Raw genomic sequence first — 15,418 nt, 5'->3', positions numbered from 1 at the left:
ACGCCATTGCACTCCAGCCCGGCCAAGAAGAGCAAAGCTCTGTCTCAAAAAAGAAAATAAAAGAAAAACAGTTGTGCTGTAATTTTTGTACTGTTATTCCCTGGCTGAAAACCAGGCCTGCCGCTGATGGCCCTAAAGGGAGCCACATCTGCCAGGACGACAGAACGTCAGCAATGTGTTGGACTCAGCACAAAGCAGACACATGTTTCCTGCATTATGGAGCTGTTGGGCCACATGACCTAGAAGCCCTTCTGGTGCCAGGAGTCTGAATTCCATGATGCTTACATCCAGCCAGCTAGTGATTTCAGAAAACCTTAAAAAAAAAAAAAAAAAAAAGTCTGAAAAGATTAACCAGATCTATTTTGTGCAGGTTCATTTGTGTTCCCATTGGCTTTAATGACACTTTCTCCCTCCCAAATTTTACAGTGATTTGTTCCTTTCCTCTTCAACATCATTCAGCGGTATTTTTTGAGTGCTGCTCTTTGCCATGCACTGTGCAAGAGAGGGGAGCCCCACCTGCAAGAAGCTTAGTCTTGGCAGAGGAGACAAAAAGTAAAGAGACAATGGCAGGACAGGTATGACGGGGCACAGGGGTCTGGTTTAGGCAGAGCAGAGGGTCCCTTGGAGGCAGAGCATGGGAAATGCTGCTCAGTCTAGGTGATACCCAGGTGAGGTCTTGGAGGTGCATGGAATCCTGTGAGAAGGGCACCATCCCAGCAGTGGAGGGAACGGCGTGTACAGAAGCTGGGTGGTAAGCAGGAGCAAGAACAGAGCATTTGGGAGCTGCCAGGACGCCTGTCACCTGAAGTGCGTGTGTTGGCAGGTTGTGATGATCTTGTTTCCTGCAAAGACTCTCAGATGCCAGTTTAAAAGAACATTCACAGCTCTGCCTTTTTGTCTGTTAACTTTAATAGACGTTAACTCCACGAAATTCAGTTGAAATCCTCCTTGCATGAATATTAATCACCTGCCATTAACCAAGTACAAGAAAATTTTAGAAAGGCAAACTTAGTAAACATCTGTCCAAATCATTTGGAGCAAAGCACTAACTCCTTAGATCTTCCAGTCATCATACCGTTCTGTTAGTGTAAAATGACACCGAGGATGTGCAAAAGTTACTGAATCTAAGATTGCTTTGCATCTATCTGTTTTCCTTTGTTCCTTAGAACCTGCTTTTTGTATTTGTTTTCTTCTCCTTTTTTCCAAGTATCTGGGAAAAGCCCCTCTTCTGGTCTGGTGTTTGTTGTACTGTGGATGAGCAGACAGCTACATTATGGAGAGCTGCCAGCTACCAGCGTCATTGCAGAGCCAGTGTGAAGGCAAATGCAGGAAACCTCATACTTGGTGTCTCCTTTGGATTGGAAAGAATGACGTTGAGCTCCTGTTCCTAGTTGCTGTCCTTCAACCTGGTCCCAGGTCATAAAGAGCAAGTGTGGTTTCAGCAGCATGTTCACCGAGTCTACTCTGCCAGCTGCCCAAGTATTAGTTTTGTCAACTACAGATTAAAAATGAAAAAATTGGTACACAGACCCTGCCCTGTTGAAGTCATCTTTGGGAATCTATCTTGTGATCATGTGGAACAATGCAACAGTTGCTTACTCTTGGCATGAATGAAGGCCAGAAATGTTGTGAAACAGAAAAGTGTGTTTTGGGTACTTGTCCATTTGCTTGGGAAAAATTGGTATGTGGAGGGTGGCTGCCTGTTTGCCTTCCACTGAGGTCTGGGACTTTGAAGTGGACAGGCCTGGGCAGCGGCAGCCTAAGGGATTTAGGTTATAAAGGCTGAGGAGTCTGGTGCATGGGCTTTGGAGGCACATGACCTCATCTGAAACCCAGATCCCTTGCATGTTAGCTGTGTGACCGCAGGCAGGTTCCTTACCCTCTCTGTGCAAAGGCATCTTGAGAATGTTATTATAGGAAGTGTTTAGGTAGCAGTCCATTTGGAAGGAGTGAGTACTCTTACATGATACTTTACCCAAGACAGAAAACCTGCATAACCCACATAAATAATTCCTCTCTCAAAAATAGAATCAGGGCGTAATGAGGGCTAATGTGCCAGGCCACCTCTTGGAAGTGCTATAGCCTATGTGTCTCATTTTCCTCTTCTATGATGGGAATATTCATGCCTGCCACATAGAGTTGTCAGGGATTTTAGAAATAAAGTCTAGACGTTGCTTAGCACCAGGTTACTACTTCAAGTGAGGAGTATAAAACATGGTGGTAAATTTTGCCGAGTGACTTTCTTGGATCTCTGAGGTCACTGAACTCCAGGTCTGTTCTGATTTTGAGTGGCATGATCAGGTAGGTGAGCTTGCAGAGGTTGCCCAGGCGCTTGTGGTGGGGCTGGAGAATGGCAATCTGTGGAGAGCCCCTGCACCCCTCTCGTCCTGTGAAACATCCCAAATCAAAATAGGGGGTTGCTGTATAAAAAATTATTCTCTTGAAAATCGCTGGTTTAGGTGAGATCTCTCTTTAAAGTGCAAGATGATTTTTAAGAACCTTCCCAGCTCTCATGGTTCTCTCATAAGAAATGGAAGAACTGAATTCCAGGCTCTTTGTAATTGGCCAGGAAAATTAGGATAAATGGGTTAAAGGAGTCAGAGGCCTTTGGGCCTCCACGTCTGCTCGCGGTCTGAATGGGAGCCCCCTGGGACCCAGCGGGCTCTTTGGTGGGTCCTTGATCTCCTAAAAATGGAAGCAAATGGCGGAGACCCTGCCCCTTAGAGGCACCTCCTGGTTTCCTTCACAGAACGGCAAAGAAAGAGATGCCCTGCCTGCCTGAAAATCATTTTTCTTGCCGCTGGTATTCTGGGAATGATTCTGGAAAAAACATTAGGCATGGACTCGAAGTCTGACACACTCATGTGTGGTAGAGGTAGACACTGCCCACGTTCTCTGACCAGACAGCGTTTCCATCTGTTGGTTTACCACTTATGTAATCCTAATGAGAAAAACAGTGGGATTTGTGGCAGGCCAAAGGTCAGGTGAATTGCTAGTCTCTGGATGAAATGCCAGTTAATCTGATTGTTAATCGATCCCTATTTTTGTAAACTTGAAATGCAAGGTTCAAATTTGAAATGAAAAAGCAATCAAGATTTCAGCAACTCAGTTGCCTCCTTAGCGCAGTAGGTAGCACGTCAGTCTCGTAATCTGAAGATTTCAACAACTGAGTACCTCCTTGCTCAAGGAGTGAATTGAGAAGGGCTTAGTTCTGTCCCTGATACTGTCAGTCAAGGTTCTAAGTTGTAGCAACAGAAATCACTTCAGAATCAGACAGGGAAGTTGCTAAAGAATGTGGGGGAGTCCAGAGGATCCCTTTCTCCCCTCTGTTGTGTGTTCTTCTACTCTAATACCTGGGAACCATTCGTGCCCATCTGCTTATGTGTCTCACTCTCCGGTGAGACCTGGACTGACATCAGGGACGGTCTTGTTTGTTTTTATTTTTCCTCTGCCCAGCACTGACATATGGGGGTTGGGTCACATAATCTAGCCACGGGCAGGATGTCAGAACGTACTGAAGCATATTGGTGGCCTGAGCTCAAGTAATAAAGTAAAGCTGATTTTTTTTTTTAACTGCCTGAAACAGGCACACTTAACAACAGCCACAGCCATGACAAAACCTCATGAGAAGATGCCTGGGTCAAGGGTCTTACTTCCAGCAGCTTCCCTGCAAATCCAATGCAAATAAACATAGGCTCTTCTTTGCAGTTTGTTGCAGTGGAATCTTGTCTGTTGCATGCTGAAGCCTAGGATCTTAGGCCCCTTCTGATGTCACAGCAGAGCGTTTGCATGTTCATGTTGAATGTGTTGGTTTAGTTTATCTGTGCCCTGAATTTGAAATCATGAACTTGCACTCTTGGTTCAGTTGGAGGCGGAGGTGGCCCAGAGCCATGTGGATCTGTGCTGGTGTCACCACTGATGGTGGCAAAGGGAAGAGTGATGCTGAGGAGGAAGCAGGAGAATCCCGAAGGTCGAAGGCCATGGGGCCCAGCTGCCATAATAGCCATAGCGTCCAGGGCACTGACCAGGAGAAGGGCGCTGGCCTCAGCCCTTCTTCCTGTGATCCTGGACTGCTGGTTCTAGGGCCACCAGTAGTTCTAGACTGCTCTGGTTAGGGAAGGAGGCACTTCTTGTTCTTTCCTCAGTTTCTCCTCCAGAATCATCCCCAGAATAGAAACCAAAGCTATAATGAGATCATTGGTTTTTAAAAAAATTTTAATTTTTAGTTGTGGTGAAATGTGCGTAATATAACATGTACCGTCTTAATCACTTTCAAGTGTAGAGTTCTGTAGTGTTGTGCCACAGACCTCCAAGACTTTTTCCTCTTGCAAAACTGAAGCTCTGAACCCATTCAGCAACTCACATTTTTCCCCTTCCCCCCAGTGCCTGATAACCACCATTCTCCTTCCTATTTCTGTGAGTGTGATTCTGCTAGACACCTCGTGGAAGTGGAATCACAGTATCTGTCCTTTTGTGGCGGGCTTATTTCACTTAGCACTATATCCTCAGAGCTCATTCACTGTTGGAGCCTGTGTCAGGATTTCCCTCCTTTTTTAGGCCTGAATAATCCATTGTATGTATATGTTTATCCATTTATCCTCAGCAGATATTTGGGTTGCTTCCACCTCGTGGACACATCCCTAACTTTTAATCCTTTCCACCACTCTCCATTTGCCGCGGGGTGAGGGCTCTGCCTACCCCCCAGCATGGCCTTCCTGAAGCCATTTCCAGGCCTGGCCTCCTCCTGCCTCTCTTGCTGTAGCCTGATCCTCTCACTGCCATGCCACATCCCTGGCACCCTGGCCACACTGGACTCCTTAGAGACCCTCCAGGCACACACTGTTCTCTAGTACTGCCATGCCTTTTTTGCACATGCCCTTCTGTTCATCTGGAACGCTGCATCTTCCCACCTTCTGGAACCTCCAACATATACTGTCTTCCTTCCATCTCAGCTTAGACAAGCCCTTCTTGATCTCCTCCAATCACATTGTGTCATCCAGTACTGTTTATCTGTCATTTTGTACCACTGGGCCTGTGTTTATTTTAGGGCACGGCCTATTTTATTGACTAACCCTAGAGTCTGTGCATGGTAGGTATGGAAGATTTAGTAAACACATAAAGTATGTCATTCTTTCAAAGGCAGGAGCCTCTTCCTTTCCTCCCCCTGCCCTTTTCCCCTGGTCACTAAAATCCATGTCTCAGGTTGAAATTGGGTACTTGTTTCCTGTAGAAACATCGTTATGGGACATGGTCAGGTTCAGTAGCACTGATGCGGGTATAAAAATGGATTAAGTTTGCAGGCCAGCCTGAGAACTTAACTACCATTCATGACATCGTTTCTTTGGGGAAAAACCATATCCATTTCCAAAACAGCTGAAGCATAGTCTTCTGGATCCTGCATCTCTTTGTGAAGTTGGCCTTTGCTGGTGGCTCTGCCATTAGTTTGGAAATCAGAGATGGTTTTTCCGTGCCTGTGATGAGGACAAAGGTGAGTGTCCCCTGTCTCCACATTGGGAAAAGAAACACACCCATCCCTTAGAAAGGAGAGGGAAATGGTATTGCGGCCTCACCCTCAGATAAATAAAACCTCCTGAGAATTTAATGTGTGATTGTTTTTATAAATGTGGCAAGCCATTGGTGTTAGCTTCTGGCCTCCATCTGAGCAAGGTTTCAGTAGCAGGTAATCCCCCTGTTCTTTCCCCTAGCTATGTGGGGCAGGATCCATCTCTTTGCTACCACCTCTTGCTATATTCCTACCTTTTTTTTTTTTGAGGCAGGTATTTGCTCTGTCGCCCAGGCTGGCAGGCTGGAGTGCAGTGGCACGATCACGGCTCATTACAGCCTCAGTCTATTGGGCTTAAGCCATCCTCCCACCTCAGCCACCCAAATAGCTGGGACTACAGGTGCAGACCACCACGCCTGGCTAGTTCTTAAAAATGTTTTGTGGAGGCCGGGCGCGGTGGCTTACGCTTGTAATCCCAGCACTTTGGGAGGCCGAGGCGGGCGGATCACGAGGTCAGGAGATCGAGACCACGGTGAAACCCCGTCTCTACTAAAAATACAAAAAATTAGCCGGGCATGGTGGCGGGTGCCTGTAGTCCCAGCTACTTGGAGAGGCTGAGGCAGGAGAATGGCGTGAACCCGGGAGGCGGAGCTTGCAGTGAGCCGAGATCGTGCCACTGCACTCCAGCCTGGGCGACAGAGCGAGACTCCATCTCAAAAAAAAAAAAAAAAAAAAAAAAATGTTTTGTGGAAATGAGGTTTCACTACGTTGTCCAAGCTGGTCTTGAACTCCTGAGTTCAAACCATCCTCCTGCCTCAGCCTCCCAAAGTGCTAGGGTGACAGCCACTGCGCCCAGCCATATCCCTAACTTTTAAACCTTGCTGTGGCTGAGAACAAATTAATGTAGTTTGAAGTTTACCAACAGGGAAAACAAAAGGAAAGAAAGGGATGGGGCAGCAGAGCAGGCAGTGCCATGACTCAGTTCCACTCAAATCTCATTCTGGATTTGACTGGGGTAGAAACCAGACTTTAGGATGCCCATGACTTATTGTCTATGGAAATAGCATTCTCTTAGACTTGTGCAGTCAGCTACCTGTGGAGCTGTACGTAGCAGCCCCCATAGGCTTGAAGGACCTTTCTGTAGCTGTCTTTGGAGGCAGTGACAGTCTCCTCCCAATTGTTACACACATTTCTGCATAGGAGTTGATACATGAAACAGGAAAGTCAAATACATTTTGCAATGAGTAGAGAAGTAAATCCAAAACCAAATTTAGCTGAGAGTCTTTTGTTGCATGAAGCTGTGCACACAGAGGCAGTGAAGAGGTCTAGAATCAGACAGCTGTAGGTTTGCGTGTTAATTGCATGATGATCTGACTCTGTGTGCACAGGGCCTGGTGCTCAGCATCCTACTTGGATTATCCCATTCAATCCTTGATAGCACTGTGGAACAGCTCCTGTTGGATGAAGAAACAAAGATTCAGAGTAGATATCACCCAAGGTTACACCATTGGTTGGAGGGAGAGCTGGAACGGTGACCAGGGATCTCCAGCTCCAGAACCCTGCATCTTAACCTCTGTGGTATACTCCCGCTTGGTGGGTTGCCCTGAGCCAATTGTTCTGCTCTCTGAGTCTTGCTCCTCATCTGTAAGATGGTCCTCGGGCGGCTGAGTGTATTGAGAGACAGCCTAGGTATAGATGCATACCTCCAGCATACCTTCAGGAAACAGGCCATCCTTCTAGGGCCACAGAAATGCCCCTGAGACCTCTTTTCCTGTCATAGCACAGTGTTCTGCTTTCTGAGAACTGAAATTTGCAGGGATAGCCTGCCTACGGAATTTGTCCACTTGTTTAGTGAGGCTGGATGGTGGTTGTCCTATTTACTTAATTCACTTGATGGGTTTCAGTCTTTTGAACTTAAAAAAATAAGAAAATTGGATTTGTTTAATCTCGTTTTCCAACACAACAGTTCTTAGTCTGCTTTTGAATGTTTGTTTGTGGGCTGAATACAATTCAGTGTTAATCTAGTGACCTAGTATTGCCTGGTGATGAAATCTGTCCCTGACGTTAGGTTCACTTGTGTTTCTTTGTGTTTCTCTCTCTCTCTGTCTCTCTCTTTGTGTCACACACACACACACACACTTTAAACTTGGTCTTTAAAATCTCATAGTTTTTCCTGCTCAAGACAACAAGATCCCTAATGCCAAGATTTCTACCTGAAAGGTCAGTTTCAGCTTTGTAACAACTGGGTAATTGTCTCCTAGAATAAACCAGCATCTCGGGGACTGCAGGCTTGTCTTTTCAGTCATGTGAATGCAAAGCTCTTCTCTCCAGTGACTGCCATGCCTGTGCCGCTTCCTGTGGGCATGTGCAGTCATCTGGAAATGGCGGCTACCAGATCCACAGCTGGGGATGACCCTGGCTTCTTTTCTGTAATGAGGATGTGTCTGCTCCTGCCATTGCCCCACTCTTTGTCCTCTGCCTTGTGGTCAGGAGCTGCTCTTTGTGCTTTCTTTTTCCCCCAGTTGTTACTGCTGGGGGAAACTCTTTGGAGTGGTCCAATGTCACCCCTGTAGGATGCTCACCAAATTGATACTAATTCCTGCAGCAGCTAATTCCTGCCTGAAACTTTAAAGTTTGCTAATTAAGTACCATTAAGATGATTTGCTAGGTTCTTCCCCAAATGAGTGCTGGGTTCCTGATTGGGAACCTTGTTAGAAAAGCCCAGGGGCTGCATTCTGGCATTCTGTGAGCCCCACAGACAGCAGCGCCCTCCCTGGGGTAAGTGTTGGTTCTGGGGAGGTCCCTGTTCGCAGATGCCATCTTCACATCAATTCTGCTTCTGTGCAAATATGCTTGAGTGTCTGCTTGGGTGTCTGAGATCAAGATCATTGTAGGTCATGCAAATCTTTTTTATTTCTCCAGTCTTCTTTTGGGATGGTAGACATTACTGATAAGGTACTAAGTGAACTGGAGTTTTAAAAACAAGGTATTTCCTTTTAATATTTCTGATTCTCTTTCTCATATGAAATGGGCCATTAAGCTTGTTCAGGATGGTGGTCCCAGGTCTCACTGTCTCAGCACGGAGTGATTACTGAAAGATGCTGATGGTATCTAAAGGCCATCTGGAAAGTGTCGAGGTGGGTGGTGAGCTGAGGGACGTGGTGAATTGAAGGGAGCTGAGGGTCTGTTCTGCATGGACAGAGTGGAAGTAGGCCTGCAGGAGAGTATCCCAGGCACCTGTCTTGGTGGAACCTCACCGTAATGGGGGAATGCCAGCTGACAGCTGGAGGTCGTGTGTTCAGGTCAGCTGGGCCTGAAAGACTCCTCCACAGGCCACACCGCTCCCTGTAGCAGCAACACATGGGCAAGGTATTTACTTCTCCTTCAGTAGGGCTTGTATCCACTTTTGTGATGTACATCGCTTACCCAGCAATCCCCCCACCTCACCCCTGGCTCTTTCTCCCAATCTTGGTCTACACAAATATATTCCCCTGTGAGTTACCTAAGAATCCACGTGCATTTGTCTCAAAAGATAATTGATGGGCAGGGCCCTGGGAGAAGCCATCTTTAGTGATGCTCTACAGAGGTGACTGTTGAGTCACGTGCTGGGGGGTCTGTCTGGTGGGTTTGTGCACATGTGTACTCAGGCACGTGCACTGTTTCTACAGCATGTGGATACAAGGCACGTGGCTGTCCGTTTCCCCATGCAGCCTTCCACATGGTTCACGGAATACCACCAGGGTCCTTGGTGCTGTTTCCATGTAGCATAACAGTGACAACCATGGATTTCCAGGTGGCACTGAATGGCTAGAATTGGAAACCAGCTCTGTATTGGAGAGCTGGGAGAAGTTACCTTCCAGGCATTTTTTTTGTTTCATTTGGGCTCCTTGAGCTCATGGCAGGCATTGCCAGAGCCTAAACGTCCTGCTTGGAAAGGGGAAGGTTCTTCAGGTAATTACTCCCTCCCTTGTTGTACCTCTGTTCACCTCACTCCAGGGATGATTGAAGAAAGCTCCTTACCTTCTTCCCCCTGGCATGAAGGGGAGCAAGTTCTCTGGCCCCGGAGATGTTTCAACCGAGTCCAGATGACTATTTGGCAAGGACGATAAGGAAGAAATTCTGGTGTCATGTGAAACTAGGTTACCCCTAAGGCCTCATGCAGCTTTTAGAGTCTCCTAGATGCTGACGGTTCTTTAGAAAGTGGCTTTAAGAAATCCCAGGGCTGACTGTTGAGAATACCATTTGGTAGGTTCCCCGCCCTTCTTTATGCGCAGCCAAGTGATTGTTGTCATGGCAACAGATCTGTTCCCGCGAAGGCTTTTCTTGTAGCATATAAGAGGACCTGAAGCTTCTGAGATTGTTAGTAATTATCTTCTAAAAAATATGTCCTGAGTATTGTGAGCATTTTAATGGGCCCAGTTCCAGCCTTATGGGTACTTTTGAGGTCTGTATCAGCCCCATGTCACAAAATAAAAAGACTTGATTCGTTGTTTTGTTTTCATTTTTTTCTTTTGTGCATGTCTAATGTGGAAGAAGAATCACGATCCTATTGTTAATAATACCTTGCACATAGTAGGTGCTCATATACTTAATTGTATTTGAAAGGCAGACAGAAAAGCTGAGGATCAAACTAGATATCCTTTATTAGATTAGCAGTTACATATGTTCTTTCCCTAGATGGCCTTGAATCACAAACTAGGCAGACCTCCCGGAGCTCACAGCTTTATGGTCCAGATCTCCTGTCCCTGTTGTTTGCACATCACCAGGGAGAGGGGATCCATGGGTGAGTCTGATATGTATGAAGAATGTCTCATTTCCCCCAACCCCAGGAGCTCAGAGTTAGCTCAGCTGCCAAAATGTTAGGAGTATCTGCTCTTCAGAATAGGATAGTGTCCAATTTTAAAACTCTTTCCCCTTTATCTACAAACATCAATTGAGTCTTTATTCTAAGTCATGCACTTTGCTAGATACTGGGAATTCAGGAATGGCTCACACCTAGTTGTTCCTCCAAGGTGGTCGCTGTCTAATGGAGGACACAGGCCCATGGAGCAGTAAGCCCAGGACAGCGCAGTAAGTGTGAGAATGCACTTGTTCCCCTTAGTCTCTCCCTCCCTGCCTTTGTTCTCCCATCCTTATTTGCAAGGACTGGAGGCCTCTGAACCACTTCTAATCCTCTGCAAAAGAGAAGATAAAAGCTTACTCCTTGCCCACCTTTTTATACCAAGTCACTCTGAAGGCTACGTGAATGTCCTAGACATGGGAAAGATAGGAGCGGGTGGGAACCAAGGGACTCTTTCTGACCCTTACTCTTCTGCTGTCGAGCCACTTTGCCCTGAGAAATCGTCAGCCCTCCCATGCTCTCTCTTTCCTCTAGACCGGGATTGCCGTTTCACTCGTTGGTAGGAGGACCTCTGGTTAAACGGAAGAGTGTGCTTTGGGATGGGACACTAAGGCGAGAGGTGGAGAAGCTTCATCAGCGGGAGACTGTCCCTGCAGCAGACCCTGTGTCCTTTAGTGGTGCAACTGGCAAACAGTCATATTTACTGTCTCGGGACATCCCGTCAGCTGGATTTCACCTGGCAGGGGCTCTGTGTGGTGATGGTGTTCTCAGGGAGCTGGGGAAAGTATTCTGGCTGGTGAAACATTCTAGCCCCTTTCACTCCAAGTGTGGTTGGTAGTCTAGCAGCAAGTCAGCGTCTTCTGGGAACTTGTCAGATATGCTGAATCTCTAGACCTTCTGGATCAGAATCTACATTTTAGCACAATTTCCTGGTGATCCTTGTGTATACTGAAGTTTAACAAGGTGTATCTTGAGCTCCCTTTTGAGATCCTAGGCCCAGGGTAGCAAATACAGAGTCTGCATCCTTCCACTGTCCTGCGGTTGTAGCAGACATTACTAGCTGATCTAGGCAATCCATTTTCCATCTAGCGCATAGCTGGCCACAGCACCCTCCACACAGTGCCCCAGGCATCCATACACCTGATCAGAATTAGCCCAAGAGATATACCGATTTACCATCCTTGCGTTTGTCTATGAAGAGCTCATTCTAAAAAAATAACTAACAAATAAAAAACAAGGAAACAGCTGTTTGCATAGGCCTTAAGGGTTGGGAATTAGGACCCCCATCATACCCCAGGGCAGTGGGAAGGAACACTCAGGCCCACTGCAGGAAAAGATGTCGGCAACCCGAACATGCACGATACAGTGGCGATAAATCAGACCCTACTGGTTCTCTGCAGCTGGGCAATGACCTTGTTGGAAGAGGCGAGGCCATGATGTTACCCTGGCTCTGGTGCTCATCCATGGGACATGTGGTCAGCCCCTGCACGTCCCACAATCCCATTGCCTTCTGGCAACTTCCTAACTGATGACTGAGCCATAGTCAGGTTTCAGTCATTCATTGGTAGTTATTATTATCTGCATTCTGTTAGAAGAACACAGTTAATAAAATGGGTGTGGGGAAGAAAACAGTGCAGGAGAAGGAGAACCGGAAGAGGAACCAGAGTGGCTTGAGTTATCTAGTAAAGTCTTCATTACATGATGTGACCAGCTCTCAGAGGGGCATCTAATATGGAGCAGTTTAGTTTAACCTCAGAAGGTCATCAGGATGCTAGGATCGTGTCCCATTTTCACGGTAATTGGGCAAGACTGGGAAAATGTTTTGGGGATACACATTTTATCTTCCACTTCCAGCAGTGGCTTCTAACCACTGAGGACTCTCCATGTTACCAATCTCCACCGACCTACCTCAAGCTTTATAAAATCCTATTTACCGGACAAATTACATTTTTAAGTAATAATTAAGCCCCCCCCTTTTCTTTAGAGATATATAATAACTGTTAACCTGGGGTCATTTTTATCAGGCTTTATATAATTCCAACAGAAAGCAAAGGACTGTGAGTGCTTAAGTTAGCCTGAGCAGTAAAGAGGCTTTTAGACTCACTGAGAACAGTTTTTGGATTCACATTACCACTGCTTGACCTGAGACTTGATTTGGGAGCTAGAAACTAAAACCAGTTATGCCCTTCCATTGAATAGATGGAGGCTGGGAGGCTGGGGCTTCCCTAGCTTGTAGGGACTCAAGGGCACTTTGGTCGTGTCATGGTGCTGCTTTCTCTCCTGCGCAAGCCTCATACTTGCTTTCTCTCTTGAGTGGTAAAAGCCAGCCTCTTGTTTGCTATTCCAGGGTTAGAATTTCAATTACTTTTTTTAAAACTCTGTTTAGATCAGAAACCATCCAGACACTCATTCAGAAACCATCTGGGGAAGGTATGACTTGAGATAGAAACTGAAGAGATAGAGAGGAGAAGAAGATAGTATGTGAGTTAGTTTAAATGACCCCAGATGAGTTTGGCCAGGAAATCAACTGCAGAATGCATCCTCTGTCCCTGGCCTGTAACCCTCAAGGGCCTTTGATAGAGTCTTGGCTTAATTGCAGCCACTTTTCCTTTAGAACTTTAACTCAGTAAAGGTGTGCAGTAAAAATGGGGAAGAGGGATGAGGAAGAGCCAGGAGAGAATCGAGGAAGAGCAAATATTACAAGTGTAGAACACGAAGCTTGGTATGTCTGCCTGGTTCCACTTACGTTTGTTGAGCTCCTTCTATGTCTGAAGCTGTTTCTAAAACGTCAATTCTAGAAAACAGGATCCTGAATTCAGCTAAGCATGATTCCCAGGGCCATCCCTGGGAAGCTGTCCTGAAGATGCCTCCTGCTAAGACGGGTTGCAGAGGGGAGTCAGTAGCTGAAAGGGTGATTTCAGGATAGATTCTCCTGGCAAATAGGGAGGGGTCCTCTGCATGAATAAGCAGCGTACCCTGCCAAAGGAAGCTGGCAGGAGGTGATTCCTGCTGAAGCCTGACAGTACATGTCCACCCTGAACTCATGGCCTTGGATGCGGACCGGCCAACTGTACACAGTTGAGCGAGGAAGTGGCGACAGCATGGTTTGAATCTGGCTGATAAAACAGATGTTCGGGGGAAGGGCTCTTATTTTCTCCCAGTTATAGGATTGGAAGTGGGGGAAGAAAACCTAATTCCCTATCTGCCAAATGTTTCTGTTGGTAATGTCCTGGCAACAGTGAGATGCCCCCAAGAATGGACTGGTTAAAAGTTCTAGCTATTGACTCAGCCCTGGATGTAAATTCTGAATTCTGTGTGACCTTGGGCAAGTTACTTAACTTCTCTGAGTACCCTTGTCCTCATCTGTAAAATGAGGATAATGATACCTACTTTTGGCAGGGTGCAGTGGCTTGTGCCTGTAGTCCCGGCACTTTGGGAGGCCGAGGCAGGTGGATCACTTGAGATCACGAGTTCGAGACCAGCCTGGCCAACATGGTGAAACCCTGACTCTACTAAAAATATAAAAATTAGCTGGGCGTAGTGGTGGGTGCCTGTAATCCCAGAATCGCTTGAACCCAGGAGGCAGAGGTTGCAGTGAGCCAAGATCACACCATTGCACTCCAGCCTAGGCGACAAGAGTGAAACTCCATCTCAAAAAAAACAAACACAAAAATCACAAAAATTAGCTGGGCATGGTGGCCCATGCCTGTAGTCCCAGCTACTTGGAAGGCTGAGGCACAAGAATCGCTTGAATCTGGGAAGCAGAAGTTGCAGTGAGCCGAGATCACACCACTGCACTCCCAGCACTCTAGCCTGGACAACAGAGTGAGACTCTGTCTCAAAAAAAAAAAAAAAAAAAAAAAAAAAAAAAAAAAAAAAAGAGATCCCTACTTTATAATGGTACCTATAAGAGGAGTATAATGAGATTTTTTAAAATGAATACAACATTCCTGCAAGGGTTTGTCATGTTGCAAGCACAGTAAATGGTAGTTACTCCTAATAATATGAAAAACTGCAGGATTACCTCCTAAGAGATGATAAAGTCACTATATTCTGGCATAGTTTGGGGATGTACAGAAACCTCTTAAAGGAAGAAAGTAGCTCTTAGGCCAGTGACACATGCATGAAACCTGATTTTAGGTGCTAGCGGGTTCAAGGATAGATGTTTATCACAGGGAGTTCTGATCTCCAACGGGAGCCCAGCGAGAGGGCAGGGAGGGAGGCAGCGCGAGGGCTGTCTCTGCAGAGTCCCAGCTTAGAGCCATCCCTTTGTCAGGCATGGATGTAGCAGGCTCTTACTCTGATCCCTAGAACACTAACTCCCTGGTTCTGATTCCATATTTATCTGGCCACCTTCTGAATTATCTGACAACCCAAGAAGGCTGACTGGGAGATAATCCCTGATCTGGATACTGTGAGCATCTTATCTACCCGACAGTTAAATTTTGTGAACTAAGAAAACGACATGTGGTTTCTGCATCAGGCCACATCTGCTTCGCTGGCAGGAGCTGGCGTCATCGAGTCGCTCAGACCTGGCTTCAGCAGGAGCATGTTTCTGTGCCCACGCAGCAGAGGCAGACCATGGCAGTGGGGGGTTCATGGTGACAGATGTCGGGGAGACAGCTGGCATTTCCCAGGTGACACCCCCACAGGGTGTTGCAACCAGACACCATTCTATCCAAAACGTAGACGGGGAAGCCTCCCTGTTGGAATGTGTTTGCTCCTAATATGGTTTTCCCATAGTGTGAGCGTGTCCGTGTTTTTGTGTTTCCATATTACCATTCTCGCTTTGCTTTTAAAACAGCAACAAAGAGGAATATTGGTCTTTGTGGCTGCCAGTACGGTGCATGCCAGAATCTCATGCTTGCTGGTCTGAAGCTGCCAGATGGTGGTAGGATTGTGTGTGGTTTTGTTTCCTCTGCTTTTTGAAAAGTCGTGAAGTGGGAGAGACTGAGAAGTGGGAGATTGGCTGGAAGATTATCATCTGATAATAGTGTGCAGTGTCTTCCACCCTGTGTGTGGGCACGATGGTGTCTTCCAAAAATGTGATGCTGACCCTACCTAGCGTTTGCTGA

The 15,418-nt window shown here is 46.5% G+C and overlaps 1 protein-coding gene and 1 long non-coding RNA gene across 14 annotated transcripts in view; one reads left to right on the top strand and one right to left on the bottom strand.

Moving 5' to 3' along the window:
• The window catches only part of MTSS1 (MTSS I-BAR domain containing 1), a 186,281-nt gene that overhangs the window by 111,114 nt on the left and 59,749 nt on the right, over positions 1 to 15,418 (top strand). The window lies entirely within an intron of this gene.
• Positions 6,728 to 9,964, bottom strand: LOC134737253 (uncharacterized). The gene is made up of 2 exons (XR_010121950.1): positions 9,524 to 9,964; positions 6,728 to 6,957 (listed from the first exon to the last, which is right to left on the bottom strand). It is a non-coding gene; the product is annotated as an uncharacterized lncRNA (long non-coding RNA).

The sequence above is a fragment of the Symphalangus syndactylus genome, chromosome 7, assembly GCF_028878055.3.
Source record: "Symphalangus syndactylus isolate Jambi chromosome 7, NHGRI_mSymSyn1-v2.1_pri, whole genome shotgun sequence".
In the NCBI taxonomy this organism is placed as follows: domain Eukaryota; kingdom Metazoa; phylum Chordata; class Mammalia; order Primates; family Hylobatidae; genus Symphalangus; species Symphalangus syndactylus.
Note: the sequence above shows the minus strand (reverse complement) of the source record. Positions and strands in the feature narration are given on the sequence as shown.